Source organism: Hemiscyllium ocellatum, unplaced genomic scaffold, assembly GCF_020745735.1.
Source record: "Hemiscyllium ocellatum isolate sHemOce1 unplaced genomic scaffold, sHemOce1.pat.X.cur. scaffold_473_pat_ctg1, whole genome shotgun sequence".
Lineage (NCBI taxonomy): Eukaryota > Metazoa > Chordata > Chondrichthyes > Orectolobiformes > Hemiscylliidae > Hemiscyllium > Hemiscyllium ocellatum.
In genome coordinates this window covers 427,198-453,337 of record NW_026869075.1, presented here as the reverse complement: position 1 = coordinate 453,337, position 26,140 = coordinate 427,198, and the positions used below count along the sequence as shown (strand labels likewise).

General features: G+C 45.9%; 13 non-coding genes across 13 annotated transcripts; all 13 read left to right on the top strand.

The window, feature by feature from the left end:
* Positions 1–5,333: 5,333 nt before the first annotated feature.
* Positions 5,334–5,406, top strand: trnav-cac (transfer RNA valine (anticodon CAC)). The gene has a single exon. It is a non-coding gene; the product is annotated as a tRNA-Val (tRNA).
* A 1,671-nt stretch (positions 5,407–7,077) lies between these two features.
* trnal-cag (transfer RNA leucine (anticodon CAG)) lies at positions 7,078–7,159 on the top strand. The gene has a single exon. It is a non-coding gene; the product is annotated as a tRNA-Leu (tRNA).
* Positions 7,160–8,658: 1,499 nt separating this feature from the next.
* On the top strand, positions 8,659–8,731 carry trnav-cac (transfer RNA valine (anticodon CAC)). Its single transcript has one exon. It is a non-coding gene; the product is annotated as a tRNA-Val (tRNA).
* Positions 8,732–10,403: 1,672 nt separating this feature from the next.
* On the top strand, positions 10,404–10,485 carry trnal-cag (transfer RNA leucine (anticodon CAG)). The gene has a single exon. It is a non-coding gene; the product is annotated as a tRNA-Leu (tRNA).
* A 1,499-nt stretch (positions 10,486–11,984) lies between these two features.
* On the top strand, positions 11,985–12,057 carry trnav-cac (transfer RNA valine (anticodon CAC)). Its single transcript has one exon. It is a non-coding gene; the product is annotated as a tRNA-Val (tRNA).
* Positions 12,058–13,729: 1,672 nt separating this feature from the next.
* Positions 13,730–13,811, top strand: trnal-cag (transfer RNA leucine (anticodon CAG)). The gene has a single exon. It is a non-coding gene; the product is annotated as a tRNA-Leu (tRNA).
* A 1,499-nt stretch (positions 13,812–15,310) lies between these two features.
* On the top strand, positions 15,311–15,383 carry trnav-cac (transfer RNA valine (anticodon CAC)). The gene has a single exon. It is a non-coding gene; the product is annotated as a tRNA-Val (tRNA).
* A 1,672-nt stretch (positions 15,384–17,055) lies between these two features.
* Positions 17,056–17,137, top strand: trnal-cag (transfer RNA leucine (anticodon CAG)). Its single transcript has one exon. It is a non-coding gene; the product is annotated as a tRNA-Leu (tRNA).
* A 1,499-nt stretch (positions 17,138–18,636) lies between these two features.
* Positions 18,637–18,709, top strand: trnav-cac (transfer RNA valine (anticodon CAC)). The gene has a single exon. It is a non-coding gene; the product is annotated as a tRNA-Val (tRNA).
* A 1,672-nt stretch (positions 18,710–20,381) lies between these two features.
* Positions 20,382–20,463, top strand: trnal-cag (transfer RNA leucine (anticodon CAG)). The gene has a single exon. It is a non-coding gene; the product is annotated as a tRNA-Leu (tRNA).
* Positions 20,464–21,962: 1,499 nt separating this feature from the next.
* trnav-cac (transfer RNA valine (anticodon CAC)) lies at positions 21,963–22,035 on the top strand. The gene has a single exon. It is a non-coding gene; the product is annotated as a tRNA-Val (tRNA).
* A 1,672-nt stretch (positions 22,036–23,707) lies between these two features.
* trnal-cag (transfer RNA leucine (anticodon CAG)) lies at positions 23,708–23,789 on the top strand. The gene has a single exon. It is a non-coding gene; the product is annotated as a tRNA-Leu (tRNA).
* A 1,499-nt stretch (positions 23,790–25,288) lies between these two features.
* trnav-cac (transfer RNA valine (anticodon CAC)) lies at positions 25,289–25,361 on the top strand. Its single transcript has one exon. It is a non-coding gene; the product is annotated as a tRNA-Val (tRNA).
* Positions 25,362–26,140: the final 779 nt, after the last annotated feature.

Sequence of the window (26,140 nt, the reverse complement as noted above, 5' to 3'; positions counted from 1 at the left end):
TAGAGATGTACAGCATGGAAACAGACCCATCAGTCAAACCTATAAATGCCGACCAGATATCCCAACCCAATCTAGTCCCACCTGCCAGCACCCAGCACATATCCCTCCAAACGCTTCCTATTCATATACCCATCCAAATGCCTCTTAAATGTTGTAATTGTACCAACCTCCACCACATCCTCTGGCAGATCATTCCATATGCGTACCACCCTCTGCGTGAAACAGTTGATCCTTGGGTCTCGTTTATATCTTTCCGCTCTCAACATAAACCTATATCCTCTAGTTCTGGACTCCCCGACCCCAGGGAAAATACTTTATCTCTTTCTCCTATCCATCCCCCTAATAATTTTGTAAACCTCTATAACGTCGACCCTCAGGCTATGATGCTGCAGGGAAAACAGCCCCAGCCTGTTCAGTCTCTCCCTGTAGTTGAAATCCTCCAACCCTGGCAACATCCTTGTAATTTTTTTCTGAACCCTTTCAGTTTTCACAACATCTTTCAGATAGGAAGGAGACCTGAATTACGCGTAATATTCCAACCAATGTCCTGTACAGCCGCAACATGGCCTCCCAATCACTGTACTCAATACTCTGACCTATAAAGGAAAGCATACCAAATACCTTTCTCACTATTGTATCTACCTGCGACTCAACTTTCAAGGAGCTATGAACCTGCACTCCAAGGTCTCTTTGTCCAGCAACACTCCCTAGCACCTTGCCATTCAGTGTATAAGTCCTGCTAAGGTGTGTGTGTGTTGGGGTGGTTGCTTTCATAGTTCAGGACTTGGTCTGTGTGTGTGGCTTTTCTGTATCCCTTCGTGGTGAATTCTCCGTTCGGTGTTCTTTGCACCATCACGTCCAGGAATGGGAGCTGGTTGTCCCTTTCTTCCACACAAACGAAGTTGCATCAGGACATTACTCGAAAGGGCCACAACAAACTGCAGAACACCAGAACTACAAAAAGAGGAAGAAGAACACCTATACAAGGTATTCAACAAAAACGGATACCCGTGCAATTTCATCAACAGATGCCTCAGGGAAAGACAACGAAATGATGACATGCCACAACCCAAAGGACTGGCCGCATTCCCATACATCAGGAGCATTTCCGAACTGACAGGCAGACAGCTGCGACCACTAGGACTCATAACAGCACACCAACCAACAGCCACTCTCAGACAACAACTCACCAGGACAAAGGACCCGATACCCAGCATGAGCAAAACCAACGTGGTTTACAAAATCCCATGCAAGGACAGCACAAAACACTACATAGGACAAACAGGAAGACAGCTAACAATCCGCATCCATGAACACCAACTGGCCACGAAACGACACGACCAGCTATCCCTAGTAGCCATACACTCAAATGACAAACAGCATGAATTCGATTGGGACAACACCACTATTATAGGACAGGTCAAACAGAAAACAGCCAGGGAATTCCTAGAAGCATGGCACTCATCCACGAATTCGATCAACAGACACATCGACCTAGACCCTATATACCAGCCACTGCAGCGGACAGCTACTGACAACCGGAAGCGGCAGATTGAAACCAGTATAAATGCCGGAGGAATCAGCACAGAAGCGCTTCACAGGAGGCTCCCAAGCACTGAAGGTGTCACCTAGAAAGGGGACGAAACGTTTGCAAGAAAAACTCCCAGCTCAGCGAACAGAACCACAACCAGAATGGAAGTGCTCAGAATGCACTGATGGAGGTGGCTGCAAAAGATACAACAGCAATGATGGTATCTTGCGATGTACATGAGGTAGCACGGAATAAAATGATACACAACATTTTATAACTTCTAAAGGCATCAGGTATCAATGCAACTTGGTGGTCCGAAGGGCCTGTTCCTGTGCTGTACAGTTCAAGACAAGATTTCAGCAAGATAGTGGCCAATTGCTGATTGAATAACTCCTGATGATCAGAGCCACATTCATGCAGATTCCTCCTCATTAATTTTCAGGTTCATATCCTCCCTCCCACTGTGGGAAAACTCAACATGGACAATTTGATATGAATGTTAGAGCTGGTATCTGGTGACGCCATCATGATCCTCGCTCCTGTGGCTTTCGGTCTTGGACACAAGCGTCTCAGGGGACACTGCAGAGACCAAAGCTGCATGTACTACATATCCTCCAATGCTGGCATCAGACATATGTCAGCCTCACCATGCCATCCCTGCAGATCTCCAACCTACTGACAGTACGCTTCTGTACTTCAATGCTGCAGCTCAGTGTGTACTGACAGCTCTTATTGCAATGCTGCTGTAAAGACACTGTGCTCAGGGACACACACGAAGCTCATGGTCTGTCCCTCTGGACTGCTCACTCAGTGTTTGTACACACTCAATGCTGCTGCGAGGACACTGTGCTCAGGGACACCCACCCAGCTCATGGACTGTCCCTCTGGGCTGCTCATTCCGTGTTCGTACACATTCACTTTGAGCTGACTTGAATGCTCACATTGCCTTACCTCACCCTGCCTTTAGCAGTGTTACCCCTCAGCTAGAGCTACCAGGCTCACCCACCTGCTGCATTGTCTTGGCGTTTAGTGCAAACACAAATCCAGGAAGCTTGGTATCATTGTCCACAGTCAATCACGGTGCCTAGCACAGGGAGTCAGGGGGAGTCTCAAGTCCCAGTCCGGGAGCTTGGACACGGTCAGTCTGTCTCTCGTGATTGTTAGGGTGAGGATCATTCCCCTGCAAAGGGGGAGGGCGGTGGTGAGAAGCTGAATGTTAGTAGACTTGGAGGAAGGTATCGGTTCCTTGATTAGCAAGTTTACAGATGACACTAAGATTGGTGGAGTAGCAGACAGTGAAGGGGAATGTCAGATAATACAACAGAATATAGATAGATTGGAGAGGCGGGCCGAGAAAGGGCAGATGGAGTTCAATCCTGGCAAATGCGAGGTGATGCATTTCGGAAGATCCAATTCAGGAGTGAACTATATAGTAAATGGGAAGGTCCTGGGAAAAATAAAGATCTGGGTATTCAGATCCATTGTTCCTTGAAGGTGGTAACGCAGGTCAGTAAAGTGGCCAAGGCAGCATACGTCATGCTTTCCTTCATTGGACGTGGTATTGAGTCCAACAGTTGGTAGGTCATGTTACAGTCGTATAGGACTTTGGTTTAGAATATTACGTACGGTTCTGGTCTGCTCATTACCAAAATGATGTGCATGTTTTGGAGTGGGTGCAGAGGAGTTCACCTGGATATTGCCTGGTATAGAGGGCACTAGCAATAAGGAGAGATTGAATAGTTTTGGATTATTTTCATTAGAAAGATGAAGGTTGACTGGAGACCTGATTGCCCATTTAATTTGATTTGCAAATCAAATTCCCTGCAGGCCGGTGTGTTTCGTGTTCCGTGTAAAAATGACAGTTGTCCTGTTTCGAGCAATGGGTGAAATCATTCAGCAAAGCAAGAATCGAAATTGAAGTAATGTCAAGCAGCTCATGGTGATTTGACCAAATCATTACCGAACATATATTCTCACGCAGTCAAAGATACATTTCTGGCTGAAAAGAGTCTGAGAAGATAGACACAGCTTACCATTGATTTTTGTCCGGATTGATGGGCTTTCGTTATCTGCTGCGAAATATACATTGTAGCAGGGCACATCCCAGCAGCTGTGCGAGTCGGAGAGGGACGATGGAAAACTTTTCATGTGACTTTGCATGTGTGGTTATGCAGGAGCACAATTCGAAATGCAAGAAAATGAAAGGCACGGCTGTCTGGTAGTGTGGTCGAGGGGTCTAAGGCGCTGGATTCAAGTTCCACTCCTGAAAAGGGCCTGGGTTCGAATCCCACCACGGCCATTTCATCTGATCAACTCCGCCGCACCGCTAAAATGCTGCTTCGATCCCTGCATTGGTTTTCAGGAGGAATTAACTGTGGAAACGTGCCGAATATTGTCAAGACTCTCTGCTGCAACGTGATGTTGCTCGCCTCCCCTGCAGAAAATGGCAAGCAGCTCAGCGATTGGTTAATGTTCCAGGCAAGTTGAGGTTTTACTGGAACCGAATGGAGACTGTTATTTCATCGCTGTTGTGAAACAAAGTCCGGCGGTGAGTCGATTCATCGTTATTTGGCTTTCTGGCGAATGGGAAAATCTTTCCAATGCATATGTTATTGAATTTCTCCCATTTCCTGCATTTCCGTCCTGGAGACACCGGAAGGGAAAGGTAATCTAATCGAGACTGTGATTGGTGAAATTCACTTTTTTATGGCCCATACTTATTATATTCTTTCTTTCTCTCTTTTCAGCATTGTCTGGGAAGTGGTGGTGCACTAAGGCTGCAGTATGTTTGAAAGAGTAGTTTGGAATTGCCCTGTTGTTAGTTGTGAGATTACTTTATGCCTCATGCCCTCGGACTGTCTCACATTTAGCATTCATGCTTCGCTGTGTCTGAACATGCATTAGGTATGCCAGTTTTGTTTGTGTTCCGTGTTAAATGCTTTCTGTTTGCGATTCGGTCAATACATTACGAGTTAACAGGGGTTCTGAGGTAACTTGCAGCAGCAAAAATCCTCAACTGAGGATCTGGGAAAGTTTCACGAAGCATGGTCAGTCGGAGCAAAAGTAAGGAAGTCGTTCGTTTCTGCAGTGTTTCACAATACTACCTTTCCCGTGAGCAGTCGAACAGACTAAATGATTGTGCTACAGACTGCGACGACAAGCTCCGCTGAAAAGTAATCCTTTAAAACCGGTGTAAGCAACGCAAGGTTATTGGGGTACACCGCGTGGAAACAGAGACTTCGGTGTATCTCATCCATGCTCACCACATCACCAAAATTAAACAAGTCCCGTTCCACAGCATTTCTCCTCAATCCCTCTAAACCCATCCTATCCAGAAACTCATCCGATTACCATTGCAATTTTCTGAGTGCAATAGCCTCCTCCACTCCCTCTGGTAGCTCATTCCATACACCCACAACCTTGTGAGTGGAAAATGTGCGTCGGGGTCCTTTGTCAATTTCAGACCACTCACCTTAAACCTATGCTCTCGAGTTTCCAACTCACCCTAGCTTGTGTAAAACACGTAAATACTCAGTTTACAACCCTTCCATAAAACCATGTCGCAGCCGTTATGCTGCCGGGAAAGTTGTCCCAGCTTATTCCACTTCACACTCCAGTCCAAACATTGACGACATCCTTGTCTATATTTTGTCACTAATTTCAGTCTATATTTTTTGACTTTTTCAAGATGTCAATTTCCCTGGATAACAACGAGCTATTGGAAAAAGAAAGGTGAAACGTAGAATGGCTTCAACTTTCAGTGCTGGATGCCACAGAGCCGCAACGCGCTCGGCTGAAGCTCGTTTCTGTAGTGTAGTGGTCATCACGTTCGCCTCACACGCGAAAGGTCCCCAGTTCGAAGCTGGGCAGAAACTGCTTTGTTCTTCAATTGCAGCCTTTTACACGGACAAGAACGGAGCTTTCTTGCTTGCTCTCCATCTGCAAATCTGCCTTCGAAAATGCTCGAACAAATCTGCTCTCTTTGTGAAATGTGATGCACTTCCATTTAATTAGTGAGCAAAGCATTGTAAAGGCTTGTTCTGATCAGAACCATTGTAAAACCTGGTTCTGATCATAAGTCATTCTGTTTGAGAGTGTAGTTACCGCGTTCTGATCCCTTCCACGAAAAACTGTCCCGCATTTGCATTCCTTGCGCAGGCGGACCGGTTCAAAGACAGGGAAGAAGCTGATGCGCTGGTGCTACTGATCAGCGCACCACTGATTCCTGAACTAGTCTGTCTGTCAAATGTAAACCAAAGTCGTCTCTGCAAGGCCTCATTTGGAAACTCTCTGTCGTTATTCAACGTGCGAGAATTGGCAGCAGAGGTGCTGAATCATGGTTTGGATCAGTTCGCACGTTAGTGACTCATTCAATCAGCAACAGCAATGAAAGAAATTGCACTCCCAGAGGAACCTCTGGACTTGTGGTTTCATAGCGTCGCTAGTATTAAGGTGAGCCCCGAGATCTAAGCCATGTTGGAACTGAAACGGAGGAATTGACAGAGAGGCTGCAGAATAACATCGCAACCTTTTGGTTTTCTTTAAATCACTGACGAGCAGGAAACTGTAAACGGGCAGGGCGAGTGGGAAAGTGAGGCAGTTGCAGCTCTGGTGAAACTCCTTCTTTGTAAGTCACTCAGCACCAAGAGACGTGAAGGTGACTCATGCCTGAGAACTCTTCACATCGAGAACAAAAAGCAATCAAGTGCAGTTAGCACCTCTCCCGGAATTGGGGTGGGGTGAGATAATTACCTTTTGACTTCAGTTACTATGTTCAGAAACTGCCTTTTAAATTGAGGTGAACAGAAACTGCATTTCTAATGAGCACCATGGAATTTAGCAAGATTTATTGAGTCGCTTCTCGTCGCTTCCCACACAGGTTTCCAAGTCAGTCGGTATCGATGTGGCTCATGTCCAGGTGTGAATATCCCTGCAGCCAATTGCACGGTTAAGGTAAAAGGCAAGGAAAGTGGCATCTCGAACCAGCCCCGAGGTCATATCATCCTCACAAGGTGATCTGTCGTTCTCGGATTGTAATGCTACCTCCGGTTTTAGGGTGGAGAACATTCTTTGCAAAACAGACACAGTGACTGAAAATATAGTGCACGGTATGATGTGGAACACGGCCTGCTCAGCTTTGTGCATTTTCCCTGTAGTCCGGTGTGTTTCGTGTTCCGTGTAAACGTGAACGTTGTCCTGTTTCGAGCAATCGGTGAAATCATTCAGCAAAGCAAGAATCGAAATTGAAGTAATGTCAAGCAGCTCATGGTGATTTGACCAAATCATTACCGAACATATATTCTCACGCAGTCAAAGATACATTTCTGGCTGAAAAGAGTCTGAGAAGATAGACACAGCTTACCATTGATTTTTGTCTGGATTGATGGGCTTTCATTATCTGCTGCGAAATAGACATTGTAGCCGGGCACATACCAGCTGCTGTGCGAGTCGGACAGGGACCATGGAACCCTTTTCATGTGACTTTGCATGTGTGGTTATGCAGGAGCACAATTCGAAATGCAAGAAAATGGACGCTCAGGCTGTCTGGTAGTGTGGCCGAGCGGTCTAAGGCGCTGGATCCAGGTTCCAGTCCTGAAAGGGGCGTGGGTTCGAATCCCACCACTGCCATTTCAGCTGATCAACTCCACTGCTCGCATGCTGCTTCGATCCCCGCTGCATTGATGTTCTCGGAGAATTAACTGTGGACAGGTGCCGAGTATTGTCAGGTCTCTCAGCTGCCATGATGTTATTCGCCTCCCCTGCAGAAAATCGCAAGCAGCTCAGCGATTGGTTAATGTTCCAGGCAAGTTGAGGTTTTACTGGAACCGAATGGAGACTGTTATTTCATCGCTGTTGTGAAACAAAGTCCGGCGGTGAGTCGATTCATCGTTATTTGGCTTTCTGGCGAATGGGAAAATCTTTCCAATGCATATGTTATTGAATTTCTCCCATTTCCTGCATTTCCGTCCTGGAGACACCGGAAGGGAAAGGTAATCTAATCGAGACTGTGATTGGTGAAATTCACTTTTTTATGGCCCATACTTATTATATTCTTTCTTTCTCTCTTTTCAGCATTGTCTGGGAAGTGGTGGTGCACTAAGGCTGCAGTATGTTTGAAAGAGTAGTTTGGAATTGCCCTGTTGTTAGTTGTGAGATTACTTTATGCCTCATGCCCTCGGACTGTCTCACATTTAGCATTCATGCTTCGCTGTGTCTGAACATGCATTAGGTATGCCAGTTTTGTTTGTGTTCCGTGTTAAATGCTTTCTGTTTGCGATTCGGTCAATACATTACGAGTTAACAGGGGTTCTGAGGTAACTTGCAGCAGCAAAAATCCTCAACTGAGGATCTGGGAAAGTTTCACGAAGCATGGTCAGTCGGAGCAAAAGTAAGGAAGTCGTTCGTTTCTGCAGTGTTTCACAATACTACCTTTCCCGTGAGCAGTCGAACAGACTAAATGATTGTGCTACAGACTGCGACGACAAGCTCCGCTGAAAAGTAATCCTTTAAAACCGGTGTAAGCAACGCAAGGTTATTGGGGTACACCGCGTGGAAACAGAGACTTCGGTGTATCTCATCCATGCTCACCACATCACCAAAATTAAACAAGTCCCGTTCCACAGCATTTCTCCTCAATCCCTCTAAACCCATCCTATCCAGAAACTCATCCGATTACCATTGCAATTTTCTGAGTGCAATAGCCTCCTCCACTCCCTCTGGTAGCTCATTCCATACACCCACAACCTTGTGAGTGGAAAATGTGCGTCGGGGTCCTTTGTCAATTTCAGACCACTCACCTTAAACCTATGCTCTCGAGTTTCCAACTCACCCTAGCTTGTGTAAAACACGTAAATACTCAGTTTACAACCCTTCCATAAAACCATGTCGCAGCCGTTATGCTGCCGGGAAAGTTGTCCCAGCTTATTCCACTTCACACTCCAGTCCAAACATTGACGACATCCTTGTCTATATTTTGTCACTAATTTCAGTCTATATTTTTTGACTTTTTCAAGATGTCAATTTCCCTGGATAACAACGAGCTATTGGAAAAAGAAAGGTGAAACGTAGAATGGCTTCAACTTTCAGTGCTGGATGCCACAGAGCCGCAACGCGCTCGGCTGAAGCTCGTTTCTGTAGTGTAGTGGTCATCACGTTCGCCTCACACGCGAAAGGTCCCCAGTTCGAAGCTGGGCAGAAACTGCTTTGTTCTTCAATTGCAGCCTTTTACACGGACAAGAACGGAGCTTTCTTGCTTGCTCTCCCATCTGCAAATCTGCCTTCGAAAATGCTCGAACAAATCTGCTCTCTTTGTGAAATGTGATGCACTTCCATTTAATTAGTGAGCAAAGCATTGTAAAGGCTTGTTCTGATCAGAACCATTGTAAAACCTGGTTCTGATCATAAGTCATTCTGTTTGAGAGTGTAGTTACCGCGTTCTGATCCCTTCCACGAAAAACTGTCCCGCATTTGCATTCCTTGCGCAGGCGGACCGGTTCAAAGACAGGGAAGAAGCTGATGCGCTGGTGCTACTGATCAGCGCACCACTGATTCCTGAACTAGTCTGTCTGTCAAATGTGAACCAAAGTCGTCTCTGCAAGGCCTCATTTGGAAACTCTCTGTCGTTATTCAACGTGCGAGAATTGGCAGCAGAGGTGCTGAATCATGGTTTGGATCAGTTCGCACGTTAGTGACTCATTCAATCAGCAACAGCAATGAAAGAAATTGCACTCCCAGAGGAACCTCTGGACTTGTGGTTTCATAGCGTCGCTAGTATTAAGGTGAGCCCCGAGATCTAAGCCATGTTGGAACTGAAACGGAGGAATTGACAGAGAGGCTGCAGAATAACATCGCAACCTTTTGGTTTTCTTTAAATCACTGACGAGCAGGAAACTGTAAACGGGCAGGGCGAGTGGGAAAGTGAGGCAGTTGCAGCTCTGGTGAAACTCCTTCTTTGTAAGTCACTCAGCACCAAGAGACGTGAAGGTGACTCATGCCTGAGAACTCTTCACATCGAGAACAAAAAGCAATCAAGTGCAGTTAGCACCTCTCCCGGAATTGGGGTGGGGTGAGATAATTACCTTTTGACTTCAGTTACTATGTTCAGAAACTGCCTTTTAAATTGAGGTGAACAGAAACTGCATTTCTAATGAGCACCATGGAATTTAGCAAGATTTATTGAGTCGCTTCTCGTCGCTTCCCACACAGGTTTCCAAGTCAGTCGGTATCGATGTGGCTCATGTCCAGGTGTGAATATCCCTGCAGCCAATTGCACGGTTAAGGTAAAAGGCAAGGAAAGTGGCATCTCGAACCAGCCCCGAGGTCATATCATCCTCACAAGGTGATCTGTCGTTCTCGGATTGTAATGCTACCTCCGGTTTTAGGGTGGAGAACATTCTTTGCAAAACAGACACAGTGACTGAAAATATAGTGCACGGTATGATGTGGAACACGGCCTGCTCAGCTTTGTGCATTTTCCCTGTAGTCCGGTGTGTTTCGTGTTCCGTGTAAACGTGAACGTTGTCCTGTTTCGAGCAATCGGTGAAATCATTCAGCAAAGCAAGAATCGAAATTGAAGTAATGTCAAGCAGCTCATGGTGATTTGACCAAATCATTACCGAACATATATTCTCACGCAGTCAAAGATACATTTCTGGCTGAAAAGAGTCTGAGAAGATAGACACAGCTTACCATTGATTTTTGTCTGGATTGATGGGCTTTCATTATCTGCTGCGAAATAGACATTGTAGCCGGGCACATACCAGCTGCTGTGCGAGTCGGACAGGGACCATGGAACCCTTTTCATGTGACTTTGCATGTGTGGTTATGCAGGAGCACAATTCGAAATGCAAGAAAATGGACGCTCAGGCTGTCTGGTAGTGTGGCCGAGCGGTCTAAGGCGCTGGATCCAGGTTCCAGTCCTGAAAGGGGCGTGGGTTCGAATCCCACCACTGCCATTTCAGCTGATCAACTCCACTGCTCGCATGCTGCTTCGATCCCCGCTGCATTGATGTTCTCGGAGAATTAACTGTGGACAGGTGCCGAGTATTGTCAGGTCTCTCAGCTGCCATGATGTTATTCGCCTCCCCTGCAGAAAATCGCAAGCAGCTCAGCGATTGGTTAATGTTCCAGGCAAGTTGAGGTTTTACTGGAACCGAATGGAGACTGTTATTTCATCGCTGTTGTGAAACAAAGTCCGGCGGTGAGTCGATTCATCGTTATTTGGCTTTCTGGCGAATGGGAAAATCTTTCCAATGCATATGTTATTGAATTTCTCCCATTTCCTGCATTTCCGTCCTGGAGACACCGGAAGGGAAAGGTAATCTAATCGAGACTGTGATTGGTGAAATTCACTTTTTTATGGCCCATACTTATTATATTCTTTCTTTCTCTCTTTTCAGCATTGTCTGGGAAGTGGTGGTGCACTAAGGCTGCAGTATGTTTGAAAGAGTAGTTTGGAATTGCCCTGTTGTTAGTTGTGAGATTACTTTATGCCTCATGCCCTCGGACTGTCTCACATTTAGCATTCATGCTTCGCTGTGTCTGAACATGCATTAGGTATGCCAGTTTTGTTTGTGTTCCGTGTTAAATGCTTTCTGTTTGCGATTCGGTCAATACATTACGAGTTAACAGGGGTTCTGAGGTAACTTGCAGCAGCAAAAATCCTCAACTGAGGATCTGGGAAAGTTTCACGAAGCATGGTCAGTCGGAGCAAAAGTAAGGAAGTCGTTCGTTTCTGCAGTGTTTCACAATACTACCTTTCCCGTGAGCAGTCGAACAGACTAAATGATTGTGCTACAGACTGCGACGACAAGCTCCGCTGAAAAGTAATCCTTTAAAACCGGTGTAAGCAACGCAAGGTTATTGGGGTACACCGCGTGGAAACAGAGACTTCGGTGTATCTCATCCATGCTCACCACATCACCAAAATTAAACAAGTCCCGTTCCACAGCATTTCTCCTCAATCCCTCTAAACCCATCCTATCCAGAAACTCATCCGATTACCATTGCAATTTTCTGAGTGCAATAGCCTCCTCCACTCCCTCTGGTAGCTCATTCCATACACCCACAACCTTGTGAGTGGAAAATGTGCGTCGGGGTCCTTTGTCAATTTCAGACCACTCACCTTAAACCTATGCTCTCGAGTTTCCAACTCACCCTAGCTTGTGTAAAACACGTAAATACTCAGTTTACAACCCTTCCATAAAACCATGTCGCAGCCGTTATGCTGCCGGGAAAGTTGTCCCAGCTTATTCCACTTCACACTCCAGTCCAAACATTGACGACATCCTTGTCTATATTTTGTCACTAATTTCAGTCTATATTTTTTGACTTTTTCAAGATGTCAATTTCCCTGGATAACAACGAGCTATTGGAAAAAGAAAGGTGAAACGTAGAATGGCTTCAACTTTCAGTGCTGGATGCCACAGAGCCGCAACGCGCTCGGCTGAAGCTCGTTTCTGTAGTGTAGTGGTCATCACGTTCGCCTCACACGCGAAAGGTCCCCAGTTCGAAGCTGGGCAGAAACTGCTTTGTTCTTCAATTGCAGCCTTTTACACGGACAAGAACGGAGCTTTCTTGCTTGCTCTCCCATCTGCAAATCTGCATTCGAAAATGCTCGAACAAATCTGCTCTCTTTGTGAAATGTGATGCACTTCCATTTAATTAGTGAGCAAAGCATTGTAAAGGCTTGTTCTGATCAGAACCATTGTAAAACCTGGTTCTGATCATAAGTCATTCTGTTTGAGAGTGTAGTTACCGCGTTCTGATCCCTTCCACGAAAAACTGTCCCGCATGTGCATTCCTTGCGCAGGCGGACCGGTTCAAAGACAGGGAAGAAGCTGATGCGCTGGTGCTACTGATCAGCGCACCACTGATTCCTGAACTAGTCTGTCTGTCAAATGTGAACCAAAGTCGTCTCTGCAAGGCCTCATTTGGAAACTCTCTGTCGTTATTCAACGTGCGAGAATTGGCAGCAGAGGTGCTGAATCATGGTTTGGATCAGTTCGCACGTTAGTGACTCATTCAATCAGCAACAGCAATGAAAGAAATTGCACTCCCAGAGGAACCTCTGGACTTGTGGTTTCATAGCGTCGCTAGTATTAAGGTGAGCCCCGAGATCTAAGCCATGTTGGAACTGAAACGGAGGAATTGACAGAGAGGCTGCAGAATAACATCGCAACCTTTTGGTTTTCTTTAAATCACTGACGAGCAGGAAACTGTAAACGGGCAGGGCGAGTGGGAAAGTGAGGCAGTTGCAGCTCTGGTGAAACTCCTTCTTTGTAAGTCACTCAGCACCAAGAGACGTGAAGGTGACTCATGCCTGAGAACTCTTCACATCGAGAACAAAAAGCAATCAAGTGCAGTTAGCACCTCTCCCGGAATTGGGGTGGGGTGAGATAATTACCTTTTGACTTCAGTTACTATGTTCAGAAACTGCCTTTTAAATTGAGGTGAACAGAAACTGCATTTCTAATGAGCACCATGGAATTTAGCAAGATTTATTGAGTCGCTTCTCGTCGCTTCCCACACAGGTTTCCAAGTCAGTCGGTATCGATGTGGCTCATGTCCAGGTGTGAATATCCCTGCAGCCAATTGCACGGTTAAGGTAAAAGGCAAGGAAAGTGGCATCTCGAACCAGCCCCGAGGTCATATCATCCTCACAAGGTGATCTGTCGTTCTCGGATTGTAATGCTACCTCCGGTTTTAGGGTGGAGAACATTCTTTGCAAAACAGACACAGTGACTGAAAATATAGTGCACGGTATGATGTGGAACACGGCCTGCTCAGCTTTGTGCATTTTCCCTGTAGTCCGGTGTGTTTCGTGTTCCGTGTAAACGTGAACGTTGTCCTGTTTCGAGCAATCGGTGAAATCATTCAGCAAAGCAAGAATCGAAATTGAAGTAATGTCAAGCAGCTCATGGTGATTTGACCAAATCATTACCGAACATATATTCTCACGCAGTCAAAGATACATTTCTGGCTGAAAAGAGTCTGAGAAGATAGACACAGCTTACCATTGATTTTTGTCTGGATTGATGGGCTTTCATTATCTGCTGCGAAATAGACATTGTAGCCGGGCACATACCAGCTGCTGTGCGAGTCGGACAGGGACCATGGAACCCTTTTCATGTGACTTTGCATGTGTGGTTATGCAGGAGCACAATTCGAAATGCAAGAAAATGGACGCTCAGGCTGTCTGGTAGTGTGGCCGAGCGGTCTAAGGCGCTGGATCCAGGTTCCAGTCCTGAAAGGGGCGTGGGTTCGAATCCCACCACTGCCATTTCAGCTGATCAACTCCACTGCTCGAATGCTGCTTCGATCCCCGCTGCATTGATGTTCTCGGAGAATTAACTGTGGACAGGTGCCGAGTATTGTCAGGTCTCTCAGCTGCCATGATGTTATTCGCCTCCCCTGCAGAAAATCGCAAGCAGCTCAGCGATTGGTTAATGTTCCAGGCAAGTTGAGGTTTTACTGGAACCGAATGGAGACTGTTATTTCATCGCTGTTGTGAAACAAAGTCCGGCGGTGAGTCGATTCATCGTTATTTGCCTTTCTGGCGAATGGGAAAATCTTTCCAATGCATATGTTATTGAATTTCTCCCATTTCCTGCATTTCCGTCCTGGAGACACCGGAAGGGAAAGGTAATCTAATCGAGACTGTGATTGGTGAAATTCACTTTTTTATGGCCCATACTTATTATATTCTTTCTTTCTCTCTTTTCAGCATTGTCTGGGAAGTGGTGGTGCACTAAGGCTGCAGTATGTTTGAAAGAGTAGTTTGGAATTGCCCTGTTGTTAGTTGTGAGATTACTTTATGCCTCATGCCCTCGGACTGTCTCACATTTAGCATTCATGCTTCGCTGTGTCTGAACATGCATTAGGTATGCCAGTTTTGTTTGTGTTCCGTGTTAAATGCTTTCTGTTTGCGATTCGGTCAATACATTACGAGTTAACAGGGGTTCTGAGGTAACTTGCAGCAGCAAAAATCCTCAACTGAGGATCTGGGAAAGTTTCACGAAGCATGGTCAGTCGGAGCAAAAGTAAGGAAGTCGTTCGTTTCTGCAGTGTTTCACAATACTACCTTTCCCGTGAGCAGTCGAACAGACTAAATGATTGTGCTACAGACTGCGACGACAAGCTCCGCTGAAAAGTAATCCTTTAAAACCGGTGTAAGCAACGCAAGGTTATTGGGGTACACCGCGTGGAAACAGAGACTTCGGTGTATCTCATCCATGCTCACCACATCACCAAAATTAAACAAGTCCCGTTCCACAGCATTTCTCCTCAATCCCTCTAAACCCATCCTATCCAGAAACTCATCCGATTACCATTGCAATTTTCTGAGTGCAATAGCCTCCTCCACTCCCTCTGGTAGCTCATTCCATACACCCACAACCTTGTGAGTGGAAAATGTGCGTCGGGGTCCTTTGTCAATTTCAGACCACTCACCTTAAACCTATGCTCTCGAGTTTCCAACTCACCCTAGCTTGTGTAAAACACGTAAATACTCAGTTTACAACCCTTCCATAAAACCATGTCGCAGCCGTTATGCTGCCGGGAAAGTTGTCCCAGCTTATTCCACTTCACACTCCAGTCCAAACATTGACGACATCCTTGTCTATATTTTGTCACTAATTTCAGTCTATATTTTTTGACTTTTTCAAGATGTCAATTTCCCTGGATAACAACGAGCTATTGGAAAAAGAAAGGTGAAACGTAGAATGGCTTCAACTTTCAGTGCTGGATGCCACAGAGCCGCAACGCGCTCGGCTGAAGCTCGTTTCTGTAGTGTAGTGGTCATCACGTTCGCCTCACACGCGAAAGGTCCCCAGTTCGAAGCTGGGCAGAAACTGCTTTGTTCTTCAATTGCAGCCTTTTACACGGACAAGAACGGAGCTTTCTTGCTTGCTCTCCCATCTGCAAATCTGCCTTCGAAAATGCTCGAACAAATCTGCTCTCTTTGTGAAATGTGATGCACTTCCATTTAATTAGTGAGCAAAGCATTGTAAAGGCTTGTTCTGATCAGAACCATTGTAAAACCTGGTTCTGATCATAAGTCATTCTGTTTGAGAGTGTAGTTACCGCGTTCTGATCCCTTCCACGAAAAACTGTCCCGCATTTGCATTCCTTGCGCAGGCGGACCGGTTCAAAGACAGGGAAGAAGCTGATGCGCTGGTGCTACTGATCAGCGCACCACTGATTCCTGAACTAGTCTGTCTGTCAAATGTAAACCAAAGTCGTCTCTGCAAGGCCTCATTTGGAAACTCTCTGTCGTTATTCAACGTGCGAGAATTGGCAGCAGAGGTACTGAATCATGGTTTGGATCAGTTCGCACGTTAGTGACTCATTCAATCAGCAACAGCAATGAAAGAAATTGCACTCCCAGAGGAACCTCTGGACTTGTGGTTTCATAGCGTCGCTAGTATTAAGGTGAGCCCCGAGATCTAAGCCATGTTGGAACTGAAACGGAGGAATTGACAGAGAGGCTGCAGAATAACATCGCAACCTTTTGGTTTTCTTTAAATCACTGACGAGCAGGAAACTGTAAACGGGCAGGGCGAGTGGGAAAGTGAGGCAGTTGCAGCTCTGGTGAAACTCCTTCTTTGTAAGTCACTCAGCACCAAGAGACGTGAAGGTGACTCATGCCTGAGAACTCTTCACATCGAGAACAAAAAGCAATCAAGTGCAGTTAGCACCTCTCCCGGAATTGGGGTGGGGTGAGATAATTACCTTTTGACTTCAGTTACTATGTTCAGAAACTGCCTTTTAAATTGAGGTGAACAGAAACTGCATTTCTAATGAGCACCATGGAATTTAGCAAGATTTATTGAGTCGCTTCTCGTCGCTTCCCACACAGGTTTCCAAGTCAGTCGGTATCGATGTGGCTCATGTCCAGGTGTGAATATCCCTGCAGCCAATTGCACGGTTAAGGTAAAAGGCAAGGAAAGTGGCATCTCGAACCAGCCCCGAGGTCATATCATCCTCACAAGGTGATCTGTCGTTCTCGGATTGTAATGCTACCTCCGGTTTTAGGGTGGAGAACATTCTTTGCAAAACAGACACAGTGACTGAAAATATAGTGCACGGTATGATGTGGAACACGGCCTGCTCAGCTTTGTGCATTTTCCCTGTAGTCCGGTGTGTTTCGTGTTCCGTGTAAACGTGAACGTTGTCCTGTTTCGAGCAATCGGTGAAATCATTCAGCAAAGCAAGAATCGAAATTGAAGTAATGTCAAGCAGCTCATGGTGATTTGACCAAATCATTACCGAACATATATTCTCACGCAGTCAAAGATACATTTCTGGCTGAAAAGAGTCTGAGAAGATAGACACAGCTTACCATTGATTTTTGTCTGGATTGATGGGCTTTCATTATCTGCTGCGAAATAGACATTGTAGCCGGGCACATACCAGCTGCTGTGCGAGTCGGACAGGGACCATGGAACCCTTTTCATGTGACTTTGCATGTGTGGTTATGCAGGAGCACAATTCGAAATGCAAGAAAATGGACGCTCAGGCTGTCTGGTAGTGTGGCCGAGCGGTCTAAGGCGCTGGATCCAGGTTCCAGTCCTGAAAGGGGCGTGGGTTCGAATCCCACCACTGCCATTTCAGCTGATCAACTCCACTGCTCGAATGCTGCTTCGATCCCCGCTGCATTGATGTTCTCGGAGAATTAACTGTGGACAGGTGCCGAGTATTGTCAGGTCTCTCAGCTGCCATGATGTTATTCGCCTCCCCTGCAGAAAATCGCAAGCAGCTCAGCGATTGGTTAATGTTCCAGGCAAGTTGAGGTTTTACTGGAACCGAATGGAGACTGTTATTTCATCGCTGTTGTGAAACAAAGTCCGGCGGTGAGTCGATTCATCGTTATTTGCCTTTCTGGCGAATGGGAAAATCTTTCCAATGCATATGTTATTGAATTTCTCCCATTTCCTGCATTTCCGTCCTGGAGACACCGGAAGGGAAAGGTAATCTAATCGAGACTGTGATTGGTGAAATTCACTTTTTTATGGCCCATACTTATTATATTCTTTCTTTCTCTCTTTTCAGCATTGTCTGGGAAGTGGTGGTGCACTAAGGCTGCAGTATGTTTGAAAGAGTAGTTTGGAATTGCCCTGTTGTTAGTTGTGAGATTACTTTATGCCTCATGCCCTCGGACTGTCTCACATTTAGCATTCATGCTTCGCTGTGTCTGAACATGCATTAGGTATGCCAGTTTTGTTTGTGTTCCGTGTTAAATGCTTTCTGTTTGCGATTCGGTCAATACATTACGAGTTAACAGGGGTTCTGAGGTAACTTGCAGCAGCAAAAATCCTCAACTGAGGATCTGGGAAAGTTTCACGAAGCATGGTCAGTCGGAGCAAAAGTAAGGAAGTCGTTCGTTTCTGCAGTGTTTCACAATACTACCTTTCCCGTGAGCAGTCGAACAGACTAAATGATTGTGCTACAGACTGCGACGACAAGCTCCGCTGAAAAGTAATCCTTTAAAACCGGTGTAAGCAACGCAAGGTTATTGGGGTACACCGCGTGGAAACAGAGACTTCGGTGTATCTCATCCATGCTCACCACATCACCAAAATTAAACAAGTCCCGTTCCACAGCATTTCTCCTCAATCCCTCTAAACCCATCCTATCCAGAAACTCATCCGATTACCATTGCAATTTTCTGAGTGCAATAGCCTCCTCCACTCCCTCTGGTAGCTCATTCCATACACCCACAACCTTGTGAGTGGAAAATGTGCGTCGGGGTCCTTTGTCAATTTCAGACCACTCACCTTAAACCTATGCTCTCGAGTTTCCAACTCACCCTAGCTTGTGTAAAACACGTAAATACTCAGTTTACAACCCTTCCATAAAACCATGTCGCAGCCGTTATGCTGCCGGGAAAGTTGTCCCAGCTTATTCCACTTCACACTCCAGTCCAAACATTGACGACATCCTTGTCTATATTTTGTCACTAATTTCAGTCTATATTTTTTGACTTTTTCAAGATGTCAATTTCCCTGGATAACAACGAGCTATTGGAAAAAGAAAGGTGAAACGTAGAATGGCTTCAACTTTCAGTGCTGGATGCCACAGAGCCGCAACGCGCTCGGCTGAAGCTCGTTTCTGTAGTGTAGTGGTCATCACGTTCGCCTCACACGCGAAAGGTCCCCAGTTCGAAGCTGGGCAGAAACTGCTTTGTTCTTCAATTGCAGCCTTTTACACGGACAAGAACGGAGCTTTCTTGCTTGCTCTCCCATCTGCAAATCTGCCTTCGAAAATGCTCGAACAAATCTGCTCTCTTTGTGAAATGTGATGCACTTCCATTTAATTAGTGAGCAAAGCATTGTAAAGGCTTGTTCTGATCAGAACCATTGTAAAACCTGGTTCTGATCATAAGTCATTCTGTTTGAGAGTGTAGTTACCGCGTTCTGATCCCTTCCACGAAAAACTGTCCCGCATTTGCATTCCTTGCGCAGGCGGACCGGTTCAAAGACAGGGAAGAAGCTGATGCGCTGGTGCTACTGATCAGCGCACCACTGATTCCTGAACTAGTCTGTCTGTCAAATGTAAACCAAAGTCGTCTCTGCAAGGCCTCATTTGGAAACTCTCTGTCGTTATTCAACGTGCGAGAATTGGCAGCAGAGGTACTGAATCATGGTTTGGATCAGTTCGCACGTTAGTGACTCATTCAATCAGCAACAGCAATGAAAGAAATTGCACTCCCAGAGGAACCTCTGGACTTGTGGTTTCATAGCGTCGCTAGTATTAAGGTGAGCCCCGAGATCTAAGCCATGTTGGAACTGAAACGGAGGAATTGACAGAGAGGCTGCAGAATAACATCGCAACCTTTTGGTTTTCTTTAAATCACTGACGAGCAGGAAACTGTAAACGGGCAGGGCGAGTGGGAAAGTGAGGCAGTTGCAGCTCTGGTGAAACTCCTTCTTTGTAAGTCACTCAGCACCAAGAGACGTGAAGGTGACTCATGCCTGAGAACTCTTCACATCGAGAACAAAAAGCAATCAAGTGCAGTTAGCACCTCTCCCGGAATTGGGGTGGGGTGAGATAATTACCTTTTGACTTCAGTTACTATGTTCAGAAACTGCCTTTTAAATTGAGGTGAACAGAAACTGCATTTCTAATGAGCACCATGGAATTTAGCAAGATTTATTGAGTCGCTTCTCGTCGCTTCCCACACAGGTTTCCAAGTCAGTCGGTATCGATGTGGCTCATGTCCAGGTGTGAATATCCCTGCAGCCAATTGCACGGTTAAGGTAAAAGGCAAGGAAAGTGGCATCTCGAACCAGCCCCGAGGTCATATCATCCTCACAAGGTGATCTGTCGTTCTCGGATTGTAATGCTACCTCCGGTTTTAGGGTGGAGAACATTCTTTGCAAAACAGACACAGTGACTGAAAATATAGTGCACGGTATGATGTGGAACACGGCCTGCTCAGCTTTGTGCATTTTCCCTGTAGTCCGGTGTGTTTCGTGTTCCGTGTAAACGTGAACGTTGTCCTGTTTCGAGCAATCGGTGAAATCATTCAGCAAAGCAAGAATCGAAATTGAAGTAATGTCAAGCAGCTCATGGTGATTTGACCAAATCATTACCGAACATATATTCTCACGCAGTCAAAGATACATTTCTGGCTGAAAAGAGTCTGAGAAGATAGACACAGCTTACCATTGATTTTTGTCTGGATTGATGGGCTTTCATTATCTGCTGCGAAATAGACATTGTAGCCGGGCACATACCAGCTGCTGTGCGAGTCGGACAGGGACCATGGAACCCTTTTCATGTGACTTTGCATGTGTGGTTATGCAGGAGCACAATTCGAAATGCAAGAAAATGGACGCTCAGGCTGTCTGGTAGTGTGGCCGAGCGGTCTAAGGCGCTGGATCCAGGTTCCAGTCCTGAAAGGGGCGTGGGTTCGAATCCCACCACTGCCATTTCAGCTGATCAACTCCACTGCTCGAATGCTGCTTCGATCCCCGCTGCATTGATGTTCTCGGAGAATTAACTGTGGACAGGTGCCGAGTATTGTCAGGTCTCTCAGCTGCCATGATGTTATTCGCCTCCCCTGCAGAAAATCGCAAGCAGCTCAGCGATTGGTTAATGTTCCAGGCAAGTTGAGGTTTTACTGGAACCGAATGGAGACTGTTATTTCATCGCTGTTGTGAAACAAAGTCCGGCGGTGAGTCGATTCATCGTTATTTGGCTTTCTGGCGAATGGGAAAATCTTTCCAATGCATATGTTATTGAATTTCTCCCATTTCCTGCATTTCCGTCCTGGAGACACCGGAAGGGAAAGGTAATCTAATCGAGACTGTGATTGGTGAAATTCACTTTTTTATGGCCCATACTTATTATATTCTTTCTTTCTCTCTTTTCAGCATTGTCTGGGAAGTGGTGGTGCACTAAGGCTGCAGTATGTTTGAAAGAGTAGTTTGGAATTGCCCTGTTGTTAGTTGTGAGATTACTTTATGCCTCATGCCCTCGGACTGTCTCACATTTAGCATTCATGCTTCGCTGTGTCTGAACATGCATTAGGTATGCCAGTTTTGTTTGTGTTCCGTGTTAAATGCTTTCTGTTTGCGATTCGGTCAATACATTACGAGTTAACAGGGGTTCTGAGGTAACTTGCAGCAGCAAAAATCCTCAACTGAGGATCTGGGAAAGTTTCACGAAGCATGGTCAGTCGGAGCAAAAGTAAGGAAGTCGTTCGTTTCTGCAGTGTTTCACAATACTACCTTTCCCGTGAGCAGTCGAACAGACTAAATGATTGTGCTACAGACTGCGACGACAAGCTCCGCTGAAAAGTAATCCTTTAAAACCGGTGTAAGCAACGCAAGGTTATTGGGGTACACCGCGTGGAAACAGAGACTTCGGTGTATCTCATCCATGCTCACCACATCACCAAAATTAAACAAGTCCCGTTCCACAGCATTTCTCCTCAATCCCTCTAAACCCATCCTATCCAGAAACTCATCCGATTACCATTGCAATTTTCTGAGTGCAATAGCCTCCTCCACTCCCTCTGGTAGCTCATTCCATACACCCACAACCTTGTGAGTGGAAAATGTGCGTCGGGGTCCTTTGTCAATTTCAGACCACTCACCTTAAACCTATGCTCTCGAGTTTCCAACTCACCCTAGCTTGTGTAAAACACGTAAATACTCAGTTTACAACCCTTCCATAAAACCATGTCGCAGCCGTTATGCTGCCGGGAAAGTTGTCCCAGCTTATTCCACTTCACACTCCAGTCCAAACATTGACGACATCCTTGTCTATATTTTGTCACTAATTTCAGTCTATATTTTTTGACTTTTTCAAGATGTCAATTTCCCTGGATAACAACGAGCTATTGGAAAAAGAAAGGTGAAACGTAGAATGGCTTCAACTTTCAGTGCTGGATGCCACAGAGCCGCAACGCGCTCGGCTGAAGCTCGTTTCTGTAGTGTAGTGGTCATCACGTTCGCCTCACACGCGAAAGGTCCCCAGTTCGAAGCTGGGCAGAAACTGCTTTGTTCTTCAATTGCAGCCTTTTACACGGACAAGAACGGAGCTTTCTTGCTTGCTCTCCCATCTGCAAATCTGCCTTCGAAAATGCTCGAACAAATCTGCTCTCTTTGTGAAATGTGATGCACTTCCATTTAATTAGTGAGCAAAGCATTGTAAAGGCTTGTTCTGATCAGAACCATTGTAAAACCTGGTTCTGATCATAAGTCATTCTGTTTGAGAGTGTAGTTACCGCGTTCTGATCCCTTCCACGAAAAACTGTCCCGCATTTGCATTCCTTGCGCAGGCGGACCGGTTCAAAGACAGGGAAGAAGCTGATGCGCTGGTGCTACTGATCAGCGCACCACTGATTCCTGAACTAGTCTGTCTGTCAAATGTAAACCAAAGTCGTCTCTGCAAGGCCTCATTTGGAAACTCTCTGTCGTTATTCAACGTGCGAGAATTGGCAGCAGAGGTGCTGAATCATGGTTTGGATCAGTTCGCACGTTAGTGACTCATTCAATCAGCAACAGCAATGAAAGAAATTGCACTCCCAGAGGAACCTCTGGACTTGTGGTTTCATAGCGTCGCTAGTATTAAGGTGAGCCCCGAGATCTAAGCCATGTTGGAACTGAAACGGAGGAATTGACAGAGAGGCTGCAGAATAACATCGCAACCTTTTGGTTTTCTTTAAATCACTGACGAGCAGGAAACTGTAAACGGGCAGGGCGAGTGGGAAAGTGAGGCAGTTGCAGCTCTGGTGAAACTCCTTCTTTGTAAGTCACTCAGCACCAAGAGACGTGAAGGTGACTCATGCCTGAGAACTCTTCACATCGAGAACAAAAAGCAATCAAGTGCAGTTAGCACCTCTCCCGGAATTGGGGTGGGGTGAGATAATTACCTTTTGACTTCAGTTACTATGTTCAGAAACTGCCTTTTAAATTGAGGTGAACAGAAACTGCATTTCTAATGAGCACCATGGAATTTAGCAAGATTTATTGAGTCGCTTCTCGTCGCTTCCCACACAGGTTTCCAAGTCAGTCGGTATCGATGTGGCTCATGTCCAGGTGTGAATATCCCTGCAGCCAATTGCACGGTTAAGGTAAAAGGCAAGGAAAGTGGCATCTCGAACCAGCCCCGAGGTCATATCATCCTCACAAGGTGATCTGTCGTTCTCGGATTGTAATGCTACCTCCGGTTTTAGGGTGGAGAACATTCTTTGCAAAACAGACACAGTGACTGAAAATATAGTGCACGGTATGATGTGGAACACGGCCTGCTCAGCTTTGTGCATTTTCCCTGTAGTCCGGTGTGTTTCGTGTTCCGTGTAAACGTGAACGTTGTCCTGTTTCGAGCAATCGGTGAAATCATTCAGCAAAGCAAGAATCGAAATTGAAGTAATGTCAAGCAGCTCATGGTGATTTGACCAAATCATTACCGAACATATATTCTCACGCAGTCAAAGATACATTTCTGGCTGAAAAGAGTCTGAGAAGATAGACACAGCTTACCATTGATTTTTGTCTGGATTGATGGGCTTTCATTATCTGCTGCGAAATAGACATTGTAGCCGGGCACATACCAGCTGCTGTGCGAGTCGGACAGGGACCATGGAACCCTTTTCATGTGACTTTGCATGTGTGGTTATGCAGGAGCACAATTCGAAATGCAAGAAAATGGACGCTCAGGCTGTCTGGTAGTGTGGCCGAGCGGTCTAAGGCGCTGGATCCAGGTTCCAGTCCTGAAAGGGGCGTGGGTTCGAATCCCACCACTGCCATTTCAGCTGATCAACTCCACTGCTCGAATGCTGCTTCGATCCCCGCTGCATTGATGTTCTCGGAGAATTAACTGTGGACAGGTGCCGAGTATTGTCAGGTCTCTCAGCTGCCATGATGTTATTCGCCTCCCCTGCAGAAAATCGCAAGCAGCTCAGCGATTGGTTAATGTTCCAGGCAAGTTGAGGTTTTACTGGAACCGAATGGAGACTGTTATTTCATCGCTGTTGTGAAACAAAGTCCGGCGGTGAGTCGATTCATCGTTATTTGGCTTTCTGGCGAATGGGAAAATCTTTCCAATGCATATGTTATTGAATTTCTCCCATTTCCTGCATTTCCGTCCTGGAGACACCGGAAGGGAAAGGTAATCTAATCGAGACTGTGATTGGTGAAATTCACTTTTTTATGGCCCATACTTATTATATTCTTTCTTTCTCTCTTTTCAGCATTGTCTGGGAAGTGGTGGTGCACTAAGGCTGCAGTATGTTTGAAAGAGTAGTTTGGAATTGCCCTGTTGTTAGTTGTGAGATTACTTTATGCCTCATGCCCTCGGACTGTCTCACATTTAGCATTCATGCTTCGCTGTGTCTGAACATGCATTAGGTATGCCAGTTTTGTTTGTGTTCCGTGTTAAATGCTTTCTGTTTGCGATTCGGTCAATACATTACGAGTTAACAGGGGTTCTGAGGTAACTTGCAGCAGCAAAAATCCTCAACTGAGGATCTGGGAAAGTTTCACGAAGCATGGTCAGTCGGAGCAAAAGTAAGGAAGTCGTTCGTTTCTGCAGTGTTTCACAATACTACCTTTCCCGTGAGCAGTCGAACAGACTAAATGATTGTGCTACAGACTGCGACGACAAGCTCCGCTGAAAAGTAATCCTTTAAAACCGGTGTAAGCAACGCAAGGTTATTGGGGTACACCGCGTGGAAACAGAGACTTCGGTGTATCTCATCCATGCTCACCACATCACCAAAATTAAACAAGTCCCGTTCCACAGCATTTCTCCTCAATCCCTCTAAACCCATCCTATCCAGAAACTCATCCGATTACCATTGCAATTTTCTGAGTGCAATAGCCTCCTCCACTCCCTCTGGTAGCTCATTCCATACACCCACAACCTTGTGAGTGGAAAATGTGCGTCGGGGTCCTTTGTCAATTTCAGACCACTCACCTTAAACCTATGCTCTCGAGTTTCCAACTCACCCTAGCTTGTGTAAAACACGTAAATACTCAGTTTACAACCCTTCCATAAAACCATGTCGCAGCCGTTATGCTGCCGGGAAAGTTGTCCCAGCTTATTCCACTTCACACTCCAGTCCAAACATTGACGACATCCTTGTCTATATTTTGTCACTAATTTCAGTCTATATTTTTTGACTTTTTCAAGATGTCAATTTCCCTGGATAACAACGAGCTATTGGAAAAAGAAAGGTGAAACGTAGAATGGCTTCAACTTTCAGTGCTGGATGCCACAGAGCCGCAACGCGCTCGGCTGAAGCTCGTTTCTGTAGTGTAGTGGTCATCACGTTCGCCTCACACGCGAAAGGTCCCCAGTTCGAAGCTGGGCAGAAACTGCTTTGTTCTTCAATTGCAGCCTTTTACACGGACAAGAACGGAGCTTTCTTGCTTGCTCTCCCATCTGCGAAAATGCTCGAACAAATCTGCTCTCTTTGTGAAATGTGATGCACTTCCATTTAATTAGTGAGCAAAGCATTGTAAAGGCTTGTTCTGATCAGAACCATTGTAAAACCTGGTTCTGATCATAAGTCATTCTGTTTGAGAGTGTAGTTACCGCGTTCTGATCCCTTCCACGAAAAACTGTCCCGCATTTGCATTCCTTGCGCAGGCGGACCGGTTCAAAGACAGGGAAGAAGCTGATGCGCTGGTGCTACTGATCAGCGCACCACTGATTCCTGAACTAGTCTGTCTGTCAAATGTAAACCAAAGTCGTCTCTGCAAGGCCTCATTTGGAAACTCTCTGTCGTTATTCAACGTGCGAGAATTGGCAGCAGAGGTACTGAATCATGGTTTGGATCAGTTCGCACGTTAGTGACTCATTCAATCAGCAACAGCAATGAAAGAAATTGCACTCCCAGAGGAACCTCTGGACTTGTGGTTTCATAGCGTCGCTAGTATTAAGGTGAGCCCCGAGATCTAAGCCATGTTGGAACTGAAACGGAGGAATTGACAGAGAGGCTGCAGAATAACATCGCAACCTTTTGGTTTTCTTTAAATCACTGACGAGCAGGAAACTGTAAACGGGCAGGGCGAGTGGGAAAGTGAGGCAGTTGCAGCTCTGGTGAAACTCCTTCTTTGTAATTCACTCAGCACCAAGAGACGTGAAGGTGACTCA